This window comes from Amblyomma americanum, chromosome 1 (genome assembly GCF_052857255.1).
Source record: "Amblyomma americanum isolate KBUSLIRL-KWMA chromosome 1, ASM5285725v1, whole genome shotgun sequence".
Lineage (NCBI taxonomy): Eukaryota > Metazoa > Arthropoda > Arachnida > Ixodida > Ixodidae > Amblyomma > Amblyomma americanum.
Genome location: NC_135497.1, coordinates 157,242,116 through 157,259,906, shown reverse-complemented (window position 1 = coordinate 157,259,906; position 17,791 = coordinate 157,242,116). Strand labels below are relative to the sequence as shown.

General features: G+C 46.6%; 1 pseudogene across 1 annotated transcript in view; it reads right to left on the bottom strand.

Annotated features, from left to right (window-relative positions):
* The window catches only part of LOC144136575 (beta-alanine transporter-like), a 69,321-nt pseudogene extending 51,805 nt beyond the window's left edge, over nucleotides 1-17,516 (bottom strand). Inside the window, exon 1 of the transcript XR_013315637.1 lies at nucleotides 17,226-17,516. The product of XR_013315637.1 is annotated as a beta-alanine transporter-like (transcript). The remainder of the gene's footprint in view (nucleotides 1-17,225) is intronic.
* Between the last annotated feature and the right edge of the window lie 275 nt (nucleotides 17,517-17,791).

The following is a 17,791-nucleotide window of genomic DNA, read 5'->3' as shown; positions in this document are numbered from 1 at the left end:
GCCGGAAGAGACACGAATGATCCTGCCGAGAGCTCGGAGTAGGTGAGTCGCCAAGGAACTCGGCGCAACCTCGAATGGGTGGGGCGGAAGCTCGACAGTGACAGATGGCACGCTAGAGCCGAATGCGACGCCGTTGGGATTCGCCGCGGCTCCTGGGCCTCGCCAAGTCGGGACTGGGCTACGCGATCCATCGCCCCCTTAAAGGAGAGCTGTGGCGCCCGGGAGATGGTTTTGTCAAGGAATACTTGAGGGAAACTCTGGGATAAAAAATGACGCCTACACGGTCGCTATATCGGGCTAGTGTGTCCCGCGTACATCCTGCGTTCGTTTCTTTTCAGCTGCGTTAGGGCGCCTTCCAGCGGTAAATAATGACACAAAGAAAGCATTCATATGAAAAGCACGTAAAACTGACAAAGTGTCTATAGTGAGTGTTCCGCAGGCACACGAAGACGGGAGGACGTTCTCAGGCGATGTGTGTGTGTGTGTGTGTGTGTGTGTGTGTGTGTGTGTGTGTGTGTGTGTGTGTGTGTGTGTGTGTGTGTGTGTGTGTGTGTGTGTGTGTGTGTGTGTGTGTGTGTGTGTGTGTGTGCGTGTGTGCGTGTGCGTGTGTGTGTGTGTGTGTGTGTGTGTGTGTGTGTGTGTGTGTGTGTGTGTGTGTGTGTGTGTGTGTGTGTGTGTGTGTGTGTGCGTGTGCGTGTGTGGTGGGGGGGGAGGTGCGCGCGTTTGTGTATTTTTGTGCGCGTGCGTGCGTGTGCGTGTGTGTGTGTTTTTAACAGGAACTCGACGACGGCGCTGTAACGAGACAAGGAAAGTATAGCTACAACAGCGAGCTACGCAGAACTGAGTGAGCGGGCTTTGCAGCTAGCGGCATTCGCCTCAAGAGCTTTCATATACAGCACTCACTATGCTCACAAATGCGACGTCGCTGAACTCAAGTTCATGCCTCTTGTCGACATTCGATAGAGCAATTAAAGCATGAAAAGACATACCTTCAATTTTGAGCACGTATTCAGCTTCTGTATAAATAATGAAGCAGTATATGGAATTTTCACATTGTGCCTGCTTGCAGATGCAGCAGGGCAGTTACCATATACAACCACAAAACAGACGCAGTGCAGAAAAATACAGCAAGTGCAACAAGTTGGTGATGCATGAGACAATTAATGCATTTCCTTTGCGGAAGTTTCCTTTTCGCTGATTTTAGTCAAATCGTTCTGTGTGAAATGATTTTTTTTACTTTTATCGCACTGAGCCCACTTCGTGGCCTGCTTCTAAGGGACCATACGAAATATTTCATGTTCATTTCATAATTTCTTGCATTTCTTGCAACACAACAAGATGCAGAGCTTCTTTTCTATTTTCCGAGCTCCTTGATCGGTTTCCTTTGTTTTCTGTTCACGGCAAAAGCTCGGTAATTAATTAAATGATTATATTAACTCTATATCAACGCTTTAAAAATATATATATTTTTTGTTTTGATGTTCAGCGCATTTTGAACTGATATTATGGAAAAGCTAGAGGCTCGAGGTCCCAACATTTGCAGTCTCATAAGATATGAGTAAATAAGCAAATACGAATCAAAGCGAACTGTAAACCGCGAACATCGAAACGAGACTGTTCAATGAGAGATTTGTGGTTTTATTTGAGGTAGAAACAGCATCGCTTTTTCCGAAATGTGCTTAGAGTAGGCCAGACTCATTGCAGTCAACGGAGAGGGGCCGCTATGAGAAGCGCTAACTGTTGCTCCCATAAAACGGGTATCATTGTTGCGTACGCCAATGTACTTTGCCCTGAATGAGGTCTTTGCCGCTTACATAGCGGAAAAGCAAACCATGAAATATACAAACGGGTTCTTTCTGGCCGTGCTGGCATTGTGCCGGGTGCTCCTCCGAACAAACGAACGGCCTACGACTTTTGCAAGAACGGTATCGATTCTCAATTTGCCTTATGTTTGAAACGGCTTTTTCTGCTCGCAGCTGCAACAAGCGATGATCTGAAAGCAGATTAAAGCACTTGAGCCCCTAATGAGCGACCTAATTACCTTTTCATGCATCCAGTGCGCGTTATGGAAAAGCCGTACTTTGAAAAGGAACCTCAAGTGGGTTATAGCCTGAATGCCGCTCGCATCATTTGCATCACACAAAATTATGGTCGTTCATCTTCGTCAAGATTCCATTTCTATTCTGTCAGCAATAAAAATTACTTAACACCGGCGCGTGTAGATCAATTTTCCTCCAAATATTTACTCCGGCAACTATATATAGCATTGTTTCAAATTGCGTTGAGGATGCTATTTCTCACGTGCGGCGAAACGCTTCGGCAACCAGTTCTCTCCGACGCCAAACGATTTCAAAGCCTACAAGCCCGTTGTGCCTCTGGCAGTGCGGGCTGGGCAATATTATTTTTATTTCTTTTTTCTTGTCCATTCTACTGTTTGTGAAAGCATATACTTCTCAAGACATGACGTCCTCCAAAAACTTCGCATCGCAATATGCCGCTGCATGGGATTGCAAATTAGCTTGAGCAACACTACGCTCACTGCTTTTTCAAACTTAGCAGCGCAACGTCCTCCTGTTTTGTGCCCACAAACTCTAAAGGTGTGCGGGGTTCGCCCGTTGTGCATAACGGAACCAGGGAACATATTTTGTAGAATAAGGATGCCAAGTTAAGCAAGCTGGTAACAGCTCATTGCTGATGGAACAGCGCGAAACGAGACGAAAGACAAAAGGAAGAAGGCACTCACAGGCGAGCGCTGACTCGCAACTAAGTTTTCATTGAGAAAAACATAAATCGCGCTATTCCATCAACAGTGAATCGTATTTTGTAACCATTCTTGTTGTGATCCATTCCATCGCGCCTTGTCCATTCTACACCCGCGCCATTAATACCAGAGTCAGCGATGTGCTATCGGGGAGAAAAGTCTCGTGAGCGGAAATTGAAGCGTACAGCTCTGTTTTTAGCCGGTGGCTCGAGATCAGACTTGCGTAGTTGAAAGCTAGACTTGCGTCCTGTAACGTGTGGTGGTGAAATGAGGTGATCGTCGGCGGACATTGAATCGGAGAAGCAAATCATTGCAAAACAGGGCCTCTGAGTTTTAGGCTAAATCAAATTATTGTATCAGTGCCAAGGTTAACGAGGGAAAAAAACTGACCCTCACAACTTCTCGTAATATTTTCACGTCTTGACACGAGCCATTTCGGAGCGTGCAACGGACCCTCATTGAGCACGTCTTCATCGACGCATTGTATCGTGCCCATTCCTCGGTCGCAGCTTATTTGTCTCTTGCTGTCTTCTCTATACTGGCTCCGTCAGTCGTTATCGTTGACACGACAGAGAAGTGTATTGTGACACGCGCCTCAGTTTTCAGCGTAAAAATAAATGTTTGAGTTTTTCGTGCGCATGAATTGTTAGTGATTCTGTGGAAACGTTAATAAAGATTTCTTGTTCGCGGCCATCTTTCCGAGGTGGTGTAGAGGTGTGCCCTACTCGCCGTGCATGTTGAGGGTTATGAGTATGCTCAAATTTTGCTCTCTCCCTCAGTTTGTCTCTGACTGCTTTCCAGTTTCTCGCGGTGTTTTTCGTACCGAGCAGCGACCCTGTGGCAGTCGGCCGCATTTAAGCGCAACGTTGACTATCTGAATGTCCTGTTCCCAAGCAACTAAAAGGGCCGAAATTGAAGGAGAAAGCAAGTGGAGGAGGAGAGACGGAGGACAACGATCAGGAGAGCGTGATCGCTGTCCAGTTATTTCAAAACCCCATGAACAGAATTCCGGACGACCGAAAGTTGCGTGCGTTGGAATTTCAACGCACGGGCACTTTTTCTTTTTCGTATATTTTTTTAGTTTCACGTTCATCACAATGCTCAAGCTGATGCGGCACATTGGATCATCTGCCTCGAGTAGAGTGATATCATGCCATGGCCACTAATGCAGCTTGAATGCTCAGTTAGCCAGCTCGCTATATGCCGTGATTTGTTGGAACGCGAAAAACGAGATCATATTAAAATGTTTTGTCGCTTCGCCGTAAGAGTGCATGGCCGTATTTTTTCCGGAGCCTTTCTTTCTAGGGTGCATTCAACAACATATTTCATGTGCCGGCTATATAGAATAACCTTTATATTTATAAACAGTACGTGAGCGCATGCGTAATGGCCCTTTAAGTGCGCCAGAGCTCGGACAAAAAATAAGTTGACCCCAACGTGGCCTTCTTCGTATGATTTTTTTTTGTTACTTGAATAGGAACAAACCGTCACGGGATGAAAGAAGTGAAATCACATGCAATCTGTACGTCATCTATACGTCAATCTGTACGCAATCTGTACGTCATCAAAAAAATAGCAAGGACGCATAGAGTGCTGAGTAAAAAGGCAGAGACGAATAATACGCACCCAAGATGTGCAATAGCTACCGGAATCATGCCACTGCGGGCACTTGTCTAACGGTCACGAAAGAATTCGATGGGTGCGGAAACGAACGATCCTGTAAACTTTCCTGGAGCTCAAAAGATACCTGCACAGTTTGCCGATTTGTACCAAATCGCTCGACTGTGTTACACTGTAACGTGCAAAGCCTCGCACAACCTGGAGTATTAAATGTTTCGTATCAACTTAGTAAATTGCATATTATTAATTATTCAATGTTCGTACTATCGGCGCAAAAAGTTGCCATTAAAATGCTGCAGGCCGGCCAATAAAGCTTGAACTGTCACAGTTTTTATTAGTATTTTTATTTCTTCCCTCTGAAGAAAGCACGCCGAACCGCAGATAAGCCCAATCGCACCCTTCAGCATGCGCCGATAGAGGTGCGGCTGGCGCAAACCTGGAGCGCGATTACAACGTACAGCACACGGCTGTAGCCGATAAGCACGGGGTGTTCAAGAAACGTGCTCTTTCCCGCGAAAATATGTAATTTCCTGCGCCTCGTTTGGGGCACACAAAAATTTTCAGAGTAAAGTTACCATTGCGAAAATTACCCAAATGGGCAGTTTGTGTCCCATACCTCTCTAATCGAACTTACCAATAACCTTCAGCTATCAAGAAGATAACAGTTCAAACTTAAAATGACACTGATTACAACTCGATCGAATTATTGTTCCTAGTAAAGATTAATTATCTGGCTCCTTCTGTGTATGTTGACGTTTGTCCGGCAGCAAGAAAAAAAAACGGTTATGGTTTGGAAAACTGGATTTACGAATTTTCCTGCCACTCGATTCGAACTCGTGGCGTCCGTACCAAGAAGGACTGGTTGCCTCCGTTTTGTGGTTAACAGCGATGCAGCATAGCCTCTGGGATCCTCCTGTAAATTAAGAGTCAATGCACAGAGGTTACTTTAGATATCGGCCGGTGATGGCGACACTTGTATTTCATTTTTTGGTCTTTTCTTTAGCTTATAAAGCTCCGTTATTGGGAAGAGTGGTCTCCTTCTCGTAAGAATACCGTAGCCTTTCGATACAGACCAACTTCAATTTGCCCTCGGTGCCCTTTTAAACAGTAATAAGCTTCTTTTTTTTCAAATTAAGAAATACTCCTGATTTCGACAGCCGTCCCTCAGCGGAACTGCTTCAATTTCATGTTTGCAATACGCCACCAGTTTCTTTCTTTTAAACCTCTAGTTAAGAATAAGTAGGACACTCTGTGCATCATTCATTTTAATTATTTATGAACCACTGCAGGCGCTAGGCCCACGCAAGGCCGACAGTGCAAGGTATTATAAACAAAGAAAAACAATTAGTGAAAGATTAATAATAAAAGTAGATGCTTGAACTTCACGGTTAAGGATTCAATTTTCTGGTTGTGCTTGACCATGTCCATCTTTCTCGGGCACAAATTTTGAAAACTAGAAAATTGTAACACACTCTTATAAAAATTTTGAAGGTCCATTCTTCTGATATGTAGCAAAATCTTTCTTTTGAAGTGTTTCCATCGATCGCATCGAACAGTTAAGACTGCCATAGAAAAGCAGTGGGGAACGCTTTTGACGATATCAAAAACGTGAATAGAATAATAAATACAGGACTGCCGTCGAGTGATCTGCGGATATATTGATTGTTAAAGTGAAATCTTCCATTATATGAAAAAATTGCTTTCATAAACGGTTTCCCGCTCAAAAATGCTTTTGTCCAGAATTGCTGCACGTGATTATATTTTGATGTAATTAGGTAGATCATTTAGCATTCATCGTTTAAAAGCCCTATTTTATCACTAACGCGATTTTTCTGTTTGCGGACAAGTGTGCTCTGCGACAACTAACCGGCCCTCACGGCCAAGAAACGCTACAAGATAAACTTTGAACTTTCAAAATCGGTGCAAGAAATCCGCGGGATCTCACAAAGCATATCAAGGTCCAATGTACAACTCCTGGCAGAACTAAACGGTCAGAAACTCAGAAGCATGTGTGCAAAAACAATTCCGGCCAAGAAGAAGAGCACGACGCATGGTCTTGTGGCGTGAGGCACAGGAACTCCTTTGTGGCATGTGTTGAGGGCGTGGTGTATAAAATACCGCTGCCTTGCAGCAGGGCCTGTGTCGGCCAGACAGGAATGTGCTTAAATGAGAGGTTGCGGGAGCACAATTACAACAGCTCTCTGGTCAGTGCCCCTGGCAACCTCGCACTACACTGCGCTGAGCACAAGTACGAACCTCTACTGGATAGAACGACGGTTCTTCTTAAATCAAAGGACAAGACTACAAAAGAATTGTGGGAAGCATTTTGTATGGCTTCGGAAAAGGAAGGTGCTGGGTTCGTTAGCGACCCGTCTGTGGTTTTAACAAAAAAAGAAAAATTGTTTTTAGCCGGTCATTTGTGAAATGCATGACTTGCGAGGATAGCTTAAATCTCGCATGGTGTAGGTGATTGTTTTGATATCTTGGCTGGCTCTAACGCTTTTATGCTTGTGTGTCCCATGATTAGATGCGTATAAATATGCGCGATGTCGAAAATAAACTCAGTTGAAAGTTTGCGCACGTGTCTTGTGGTGTTCTTATGTGGTGTTGTCCCCTTGTCTTGATTATAGCGCTCCCCATTTTCAGTATGTACAACCAACTAGCCCCCTACAAAGCTTTACAAAGCTTTAAACGGTAACAAAGAGCGAGGCTCCCACTGCGCTGGCTTCAGGGGAATCGGAAGTGCTTTGATCTCATACTCATGATCTATTCACCTATGGCGTCACTTGTACTTCCTTTCTACAGTCACATGAATCGTGTTACTTACAGCTGCATCCTGTATGCCTCAGTCCTGTAAATAGCCGACTCAACAAAAAGCCAAGTCCTTTTACAAAAGTTTTAGCGTGGGCAACGCACAATGGCGATATTTTCTTCGTGGCAAGCCAATTGCTAGGATATCTGCAATGAACGCAAAAAACGCAACACTAACACGCCTATAATTGACCTGCCACAGCTACCTTCGGCCAACATCGAAAGTAATTCCGTGATGCAGTAGAAGCCACACAAAGTGGCGCTCATCTTTCACGGACATTACACGAACTCAAGCGCGCGGCCCCTTCCCTTTGTAGACACCGACGGAAGACTGGCAGTCTTATACTGATCCCTAAATGCCACTACGCCCTCTAGACGCGCGCTTACGCAAGAACATCGTTCCCACTTCGCAAGCCGCAGTAATAACTCACTGCCAACTTCTGACACTCTTGATCACTCATTCTTCATCCGCAAACGCAACGAAAGGAGTACTCTGCCCAATAGTGTTCTGCACGAATGCCATCCGTTGCGATTCAACCAATATTGACTGCAGTAGCGAAGTGCACAGCCTCGTTATTCACCTTTTCTCTTCTTTCATAGGAACTTTCTCCCGGGTAGGCGGCATTGACGTCAGCGTCGTAGTGTGTCGTAACTTAAAACGGCTGTGTTCAGCTGCTGCCCGAAGTAAACGCTGCCAGGGTGGGCCTCAGCCGTAATGGTTATGCAGGCCGGGCAGTGCGCGCTTTCGGGAAGATGTCGAAACTGTGTGACCTAGGCGCTGGCCTGCTTTGTATTACGTTATATGCCTATGAATTATTTCGGCTTTGTATGTTTAGCTGATCGATACTCTTGTGATTCATCCCCAGATATAAAGGCCCTTTTCTGAGCAGCTGGAGTGAATGAAATGAAAACAATGGACCAACACCGTATCCACTTCCGAGTTGTTGATCAATTCGCCCTCGCCCTACCATCTGATCTGCTTTCCGTCCTGGTTATCTCAGTTGGTACAGCGACTTCCCCACGCAGGCAGTGGTTCAGAAGGGTTCGAACTCTGGACAAGGGCGAACTTTTCTTCAATTACGAAGTTTCTGTAAAAGCTGTACAGCTTTCCTTTGTAGCCGCATGGCTGGGCATAGATGGATGCTGATTAGAAATTACTCCCTTATTATCAATGAAATGAAACCGTCCTTTCAGTTCAGCGTGAATGCAGCAGCAAGGGTCAATAGGCGCGCAAAGGGGAAGGGTCGCCCCGTGTGAATTTTTCCCACTTCAAGAAATTAACATGCACTGCAGTCGAATAGCACACCCGATCATTCTTGCATTTTTACCTATAACAGAATGCGGTGGCCGTGAATCCAACCTTTGGTATCATGCTCGGTATCATCACCTTTATGGAGCCACAATCGGTATCATCGTCATATCGATATCATCACCATTCATTGAACCACCAAGACATGCACCGGCATGAGGCCGGCCTGAGCCGTGTCAGACTAAGACTAAGCCGCTGGATACTTACCAAAGTACTTGTAAATTTGCAAGTCGGCAGTTTATGCGTCCCTTCTCCAACGGCGCCCTGAAGAAAGTAAGAATAGAGAAAACTGCATTGCCTCAACTTACTGCACCCAACTCTTAGAGTTTGTCCAGCTTCCTGCCTGCGGGCGTTTCTTGGCCTTTTTAGTGCCCGTCGTAGCCCTTCCTTTTATTTGAGACGTTCACGGCTCGTTTGCTCGCCGCTCACTGGCCGGCAACGACGATTCGTCGAGGCTATAAAAGGAGCCTTCCGTTCGCAACTGCGCTGACCGGACACGACAAGCAATGGCATCTGTCCTCTTCCATCAACGTCCGCGCGCGCAGCCCTTCCGCCGTGGCGCCGCTGTTCATCAGAGCAGCGGCGGCCATCCCCCGCCGGAAGAGCCAGCGAACTTTTGCCGACTTCGTGGTCTTTACGGCACTTACAACCAGCACACGACGCTTTGAGGCTCTACTGGAAGGCGGCGATATAAACAGGGCCATCTGCGCCATTCACCCCAAGCAGCAAAGTGTACAGAGATGCGTACGAACTCGTTCTGAGTCTCTCGGTAACTATTAACGCCTTCCAGCTGGTGTGGATTTGAAAAATGACAGTAACAAATCTAGCCGGCAGCTGTCTCGTGGTTCAGTCTTGGATTATACAGGCGTTTGCACAAACGCTAGAAGATATTTCGCGGCGTCTTTGGCATGACTGATCGTCGGGCAGCGTTTTCCGCCGGTCCCTACACTTCCTTTCTACAGCGCCGGACAGCAGCCACAGAGAAATCCATCTAAGCTCCACAACCTTGAATAAGAAGCAAGACTTTGCAACCGTTTGTATACGATGTAGGGAAGCGTCTCCTTACTCGCCATCACATTCTGGTGTTACTGACCCCAACAAACTCAGCAATGTCCCCCTTTATGCTGCATTCCTTACGTTCACAATGTTCTCACCACGGCTGAAAATGAGGTCGCTGATTTATTTACTTATTTATCATATCCCAATACTCAGCATAACAAAAATAACTGTTCAACAAAGTAACGAAATATTTAGACTTATCAACAGCATACAAAACAAAAAAGTATACACTGAAGTCTGTGAAACAAAAAAACACTAAAAGAAAGAGACATTCATAATGCGCAAATCTATTTTACATCGTAACTGCAGCGGTAACAGTTGAAAAGAACAATGGAGCAACGGAAATTGTTTCAAAGGAACAGAAAGTGATTGGAACAAATTAATCCGTAAAGGTCTTTACATTGCATGAAATTATGTCGACTTTCTGTCTATGGATATATGCTAAGTGAGAAATGCGGGAGGGGAACGAGCGACTAGCTCGTATCGCACGGGTAAACGATAAAACGTGCCCTTGGGCACATGCGCATAAACGTCTCGTAGGCTCCATCCCATTTGAAGTTACTTTTATATCAAACACTAATACGGCCAAAGCTAGAATACACATCATCAATATGGGACCTCACACAACTCACCTTAATCGATGCTATAGAATCTATTCAGAATCGGTCAGCTCACTTCATCCTTTCCAATTATTCTCGCACGGCTAGTGTTTCTTTAATGAAATCTAAACTTGGTCTGACTAAGCTCGCAGCTCGTAGAAATATTTCACGCCTCAGTCTAAGGTACTCTTGTAGAAATATTGAAAATAATGGTCCAGTCTTCCGATCCGTAGCAAAATGTACATTTTAAACTTTGTCCTCCGCTCGCACCGAGCGTTTAAGGAGGAGGAGGAGGAGGAGGAAAGGCAGGGAGGTTAACCGGGAGAATAATCGGTTTGCTACCCTGCACGGGGGGAAAGAGGTGGGGGGATTAAAAATTGAAAGAGAAAGGAGAGTAGCAGAAAATTGAAGTCGCTATGAAAAGTCAGCGTTCGTTGAAGTCACAGCCTATCGTGCAGGCCAGAAGTTCGCAAGAAGCGAAGCAGTGCCTGGGAGGCCTTCACCGCCGACGATCGCCGCGGCCAGTGGCCGAGAATCTTCGTTTCCGTCAGTGGGCGTGGATCTAGACGCTCCAGCGCACGGCATGCAGAGAGACTGCCTTTCGGCGTTGTAGGCAGGGCACTCACAAAGAATGTGGGCTATTGTCTCATCACACCCGCAGATGGCACGTGCAGGGCTGTCAGCCATACCCATTAAGAAGGAGTAGTGCTCGGTGAAAGCTACACCAAGCCACAGGCGACACAACAAAGTTGCTTCACGTCGTGGTAAGCCGGATGGAAGCCGAAGCTTCAGATCTGGGTCTGTGGATTTCAAACGCGAATACGAGAATTGGCCTGAATTCCACGCGGCAAGCGTGAGTGGTTAAGGCTGCAATATAAAACCAATGGGTAACGTTTTTTTTACGACAGCAAAAACGTGAACAGCAAAAAAAGAAAGAACGCAAGCTTCCGAGGGGAGATCTGCGTGTGTATTGATTGTCATTATGTAATCTTCCCATTTATTTAAAAAAATGCCTTTATAAACAACTTCACGTTGAAAAATGAGCGTGTCCAGAATTTCTGGCTGTGTTTGCCTTATAGTATTTTGATTCTGATTGGTTGTACCGCATATATGGCGGGTAAGGGAAAGGAAGTGAGCTCTGTGTAAGTAAGCTCCGCTGTTTTTAAGCATTCGTGCTTACTCGTCATCACTGCTTTGTAACGACGTCTCTTCCGCGACACGGCTGCAATTCCTTGCTCTGCCCGGACCTTGCGACCACGTCACAATAACGAACAGTCCTGTTTGTCCTTCTTCTCTTCGTTTACGGATAGCGAGCGTTAATTAGCCGCCTGCGTTGTAAATGCTGTAATGTTTTAGCCGCTAATGCTAGTGGGCTAAAGAGACACTCGCGGCGCATTGATATAACAGGCTCTGCATTTTGCCCCGACCAATGATTTCGCGGCTTGGAATCGCACTCACGTCCACGGACGTGCGCTGCCGTAGCTTGCCACGAGTGGCGCACTTATTACGGAAGGTATCGCGTTGAATGACTGCATTAATTCTGACAGTTGCAGTCCATCAAGCGCGGCGTAATTTTTTGCCTGTGTAAGTACATGTAAGGTTAACGAGCAAAAAGAATGCAAGAAAACAAATATTCCTACAAGAACTTGCAAAAAAAAAAGGCTTCGGTTTATATGGTTAAACCATGAGCTGAAATGCAATGCATCCACTTTCACACCTCAGGCATATGCGCTTACAGAGGCGTGTTGTCGAGCAGGACAGTACACTCGCAGTCAGAAGTGTATAAATAAATCAACGCTAGCGAAAAAAAAAAAACTCGATTTCAACGCCGTCCATCCACGCAGCTTGGAAGGAATATATTCAGCCTAATTCTGGGTGTGTGAATTGCGCAGAACGACATTACATATCAAGCAATGCGCCCTGGATGCAAAGGAATTCGATTTTTTCCCGAAAGTTGAGTTCCATAAGCTAATTTGTCCGAATGTGCCGTCTGTTACATAAGTTTACAGTCCACCGATGACTGCAAACTTTTGCAACAGACTAACCTATAGCCACGCGCTCCACCCCTGCAGATGTTTCTCGTGGCACACTACAGAAAAAATGTGAACAATGCAGTTAACGCAGCGGTCTATAGACCAATAAAGGGCATGGGTGCGAGCGGAACCGAAATTTAGCGTGAGGCTCATTCTGCGCAGGCAAATTATAAAAGGAGATTTCTTGCTCAACACGCGAAGTGCACACCTTTTCGGTGACACCCAATAGTTACGTAACGAGATTTCGAAGTTATGAGGCAAGCAAGAATAACTTACACGAAACGCACAGCAGCTATAATTTATCTCAGACATGACAAGAAAACTGCGCGATTTAACCTGCCACACTGTTGGAGGGTACCGGATTTATTTCGTCTACCCGGGATTTTTAGCGTGAACCGAATTCTCGCCGCAGGAGCGTTGCGTTTTCGCATTCTTAAGTCAGGAAAATTCGGCGGCCGCGACCGGCTATTGGAGAAAGCCCCAGCGGCTGGAGCGGCGAGGTTCGGTCAAGTTGGAAATTTTCCCGGCGGCGACGCGGCAGCACCGCATCTCAACCAATGACGGCCCGGCGTTGCCACGCGAGTTTGTACGCCGCACGTACGAACTTTTGTTTAAAAAATAAATTGTATAAAGTGCTGTTTAATGCTTAAAACGCAAGGAATATATTTATTTAAAGAAACTGTGAAAAGAATTGACAAAATAATGCTTTTATATTACGCTTTTTTTTGTGTTTGCAGGCCAACAAAACTGGTTGCAGGCCACCAAAACCGGTTGCAGGCGCATAGAAAGAACCCCGCCGCGGTGGCTCAGTGGTTAGGGCGCTCGACTACTGATCCGGAGTTCCCGGGTTCGAACCCGACCGCGGCGGCTGCGTTCTTATGGAGGAAAAACGCTAAGGCGCCCGTGTGCTGTGCGATGTCAGTGCACGTTAAAGATCCCCAGGTGGTCGAAATTATTCCGGAGCCCTCCACTACGGACCTATTTGTTCCTCTTCTTTCACTCCCTCCTTTATCCCTTCCCTTACGGCGCGGTTCAGGTGTCCAACGATATATGAGACAGATACTGCGCCATTTCCTTTCCACCAAAAACCAATTATTATTATTATTATCATAGGAAGAACTCAGGGTGGCGTAATTTAATTCTCTGTGCTGAATAGAACAGGATCGGTAATGGAATTCAGAGATGCATTCTTCTACACCCTCCTTTACTGTACTGGTTTTTAGTTCTTTTTATTTATTTTTTTTTTGTCTCTAAACGAGAGGAATAATTCGGCTACGAGCTTACTTCCTATTATTCCCCAGACAACACGGGCAGCAGCCCCGCAGGGGAGTTCTTCGATGGTGTTCCGCTAGACCTTTTATTTCTTACTGCCACGCTTCCTGTAACGCTGTCAAAATTGTTTGCCTACCGTCTTTTCATCTATTTTTCTCCATCTGCTGCTGTACGAAACCACATGGTTGCTCCTGCGAACGTTACGAAAGATTTGATTGGTTGATTGATTGATTGATTGATTGATTGATTCAACATGACAAGTCATCCACGACATTTCAAAGAACGGGTCACCCTGAGAAAAGCTACAGTTGTCAAAAGAACGAACCACGGGCTTTCGCTTCATCTTTCATACTGTCATATCCTGTGCGATTTAACAGTTGCGGGGTGGCCGCCGCAGTGGTATGTGCACACATAAGAACATTATCAATATTAAGCATGAAATGTTTTTAGCGTCCATTCTCGCCAAATTAAGGCGAACATCGCTCGAACCTGAAGCCGAACTTGAGGGAGAAAGTGACGCCGAACATGAGGGCGAACTTACAGAGTAGTACCCAGCAGAAAAAAAAACGGTGGTGGCGCAAACAGGTCAGTTTCGCTTCCCGGTGCCTTGTACTTGTTGTTGTTGTTGTTGTTGTTGTTGTTGTTGTTGTTGTTGTTGTTGTTGTTGTTGTTGTTGTTGTTGTTGTTGTTGTTGTTGTTGTTGTTGTTGTTGTTGTTGTTGTTGTTGTTGTTGTCTCTGAAGCAATGGCACATACCCACCACTTTAACTGGCGGGTTCTCGCGCAGTTGGTTGGTTGGTTGGCCTCAAATAAAGATGGCACACACCCACTACGGGGGAGTGGCCAAGACACAGGCGTTTAACTGCTGGAAACAACTTGCTGGAGGAGAATATTGAAGGGAAAAGGAGTAGCAATGGTATACAGGTTGACAGTGCTTTGGATTTCGTTGTCTTCGTCGTCTTTCATCCATTCGTTCTGCGGCGCGAATATTGGTTTTGAGGAAAGGAAAGACGCAGTGACTGTCTCAATTCTCTATGGACACTTCAACCGCACCGAGGGGGATGGGATGAAGGAAGGAGTGCATGAATGAAGGAACAGAATGGTTGCGACAGCTGCGAAGAGAACAATTTGTTTTAATGCGGTAGTATTAGAAGCCACATGGGGTAAAAATGCGTCGTCGGTCATCAAATTCGCTCATTGGATGCTGCGAAGTGACGTCCCCAGACTGGAAAATTCTTACTGGATGAAGGCGGCTGACGTCACCGGCCGGAAGTGACGTCACTTTCGGCAAAAGCATCAACAGCTGCCGATGCTGCCGCATTGCCAACATATAATGAAATTGGGTATCTCTATGAATTTTTCGGAAAATTAAAGGCGCAGTAAATCACGACCGCTTTCTGTAGCGCATGCTGACGCCAACTCCCTAGTCTAACGCGACGATACCTTAATCTTGCGCAGATTCTCCCAAGAATTTTTTCTCCAGACCCGATGCTTATGGCTCTTTCAGCTAGTTCCCAAACAGTTATTCGGCGAGATCCCAAATGGTGGCCTCTAATTTTGTAGAAACGTGTATTGACTGAGGTTGTCCGGGAAGAGAAGCCTATTCCATCGAAGCCAGCACACATTTGAACTGCCTTGTGCCAGTGATATAGCGCATCTTACCTACGCACCGTTATCACCTTCTGAAATAAAATTTGTTGTTGGTTGCCTTTAATGAGATAACCCTGACGACTGCTCCACACTTTAATCGCTCCATTAACAAAAACGGCCTCCAGTTAAGGACTATTAGGTTTACAATGTGCATTATTAAGATATGTGCCTACCTTAAAGAGCAGTTTTAACGGCCTTGCATTACAACAAATTGTTAAGGGGAAATTTTGACCACACCACCCTCATACACTCAATTTCGCTAAATTTACGAACACGATGCGTAGTTAGTGCTAAACGAACTCCCTTGGCCCGAAAGGATTCAGGCATCGACGCACCTCGTCTGAATATGCACGGAATCACGCGACATATGCTATAGAAGTGCACGCTAGTTCGCTAGTTCGAGAGGCGCGAACGTGCGCGTAAGACGCAGGAACTGAACGCCGACTCCCTCAAAGCCCCGATCGTTTCAATTTAACGGGCTGCGAGAAGGAATGGAAACGCGCCGAGACTTCCCCGTCTCTCTCCTTGGCACGCGTGACTTCGCAGACGCGCATCTTCTGGGAAGATCACCAGCTGTCTCCTGTTCCTACTGGTGCGTCCCACGGTACGCATCGTACTCAACTTTTATCGAAAGGAAAAGCGGGGAGATCAGCCACCATTGGAAAAGTCCATGCACTGGCTGCTATGGCTTAAGCGAGGAGATGATCGCTTTTGTGAGTAACTTTTGAGGGTCTAGGTGGAGTCAGCTGTGCCACTTACAGAGCACCGGCTCTCAAGACATTTAAAATCTGCTGCGCCCTCCTTGCCGGCTCCACAAAGGAGCAGCGACTATTGTGCAAATCCGTGCGCGTCTCAGAGTTGAAACTATCAGGGCGCGGGCAAAAATTGTAGCTTCGTCTACTCAGGGCAGTACTCACGTTGAAAATTCTCCCAACAGCAACACGGGTTATTTGCATCTCTCCATGCCGATTGCTACTACCTTTGACCAGCCGATCGCCTCTTCCGGCTACTTTGACCTTTCTTATAGCAAAGAGCGCATTGAGTCAAAAGCTTCTTATTTGCAGTAGAAATGTTTCGCCTTCATCATTAGTCTGGATTCTTTCTTAATTAATTAATAATTGGTTTTTTGGGGGAAAGGAAATGGCGCAGTATCTATCTCATATATCGTTGGACACCTGAAGCGCGCCGTAAGGGAAGGGTAAAGGAGGGAGTGAAAGAAGAAAGGAAGAGAGAGGTGCCGCAGTGGAGGGCTCCGGAATAATTTCGACCACCTGGGGATCTTTAACGTGCACTGACATCGCACAGCACACGGGCGCCTCAGCGCTTTTCCTCCATAAAAACGCAGCCGCCGCGGTCGGGTTCGAACCCGGGAACTCTGGATCAGTAGCCGAGCGCCCTAGCCACCGCGGCGGGTGATTTGCTCAAAAAACCAATTTTCATTTGTGGACACAGGACCCGCCGCGGTGGCTCAGTGGTTACGGCGCTCGACTACTGATCCGGAGTTCCCGGGTTCGAACCCGACCGCGGCGACTGCGTTTTTATGGCGGCAAAACGCTAAGGCACCCGTGTGCTGTGCGATGTCAGTGCACGTTAAAGATCCCCAGGTGGTCGAAATTATTCCGGAGCCCTCCACTACGGCACCTCTCTCTTCCTTTCTTCTTTCACTCCCTCCTTTATCCCTTCCCTTACGGCGCGGTTCAAGTGTCCAATGATATATGAGACAGATACTGCGCCATTTACTTTCCCCAAAAACCAATTATTATTAAGTATTATTATAACAGCATTTCATTTTTCAGTTGGACATTTCCTCTATGCTTCATTAATCTGTCGAGGCTTACACGAGGTGTCCCATAAGAAACACAAGATCACCCAACGTGCTGCTTAAACATTGGTACTTTTCATGCACGAACAACCTATACGACAAGTGTCAAAAAAAGTCGCCTCGTCTTTATATGCCATGCGTGGCATATACAGACGAGGAAAGGTAAGAAAGCAGGCTTGGTCTGTGGGAATTTGACGAAGCATGCACTCTATAGGTAAGCTACAGACAACCGAGAGCATGCCGCCGGTGCTGCATTATCTATACAGCGCTGACGGCACCCGGGGCCACACCTGCGTGACGGCGGTCTCGTCGGCTCCCAGGAATCGGCGGTCATATTCGTAGCCTTCAGGGCAGGCTGCCGACACGTTGGGTAGGGGCGCGCAGAGTTGCAAACGCTCGGTGTTGTTGTCCCAGTGCTCCGGGGGTGTCCCACCCCGGCACCAGTGGTCGGGCTCGAGAAACATGAGCAGTTGGCCGTAGAGCTGCGGGCCGCACGACACCTGGGCCGGGTACAGCACGAGCCAGAACAGCACCCGCTGGTAACGGCCGTAGCCGCACGCCTCGTCCACCAGGCTGTCCATGCGGCCCCGCTGCACAGTGCGCGAAGGGAGGCAGCAGCGCACAGCGGCCTATACTTAACGCAAGGCGACGATTTCCGTGGCGAGATGAAGGAGCACAGTGAGCGCGGCAAGTGCATACTCATGTAGGACCTGCGCAATATCGAACGAACGCTTATGTACGCGAAATAAAAACGAATTAGCTAAATTTTTTAATGACGAAACATCACGGAAGTGCATGCAGTGAAAGAGAAGACGAAGGAAGGATGAAAGAAGGTGCGTTTCACTAGCGTACGTCA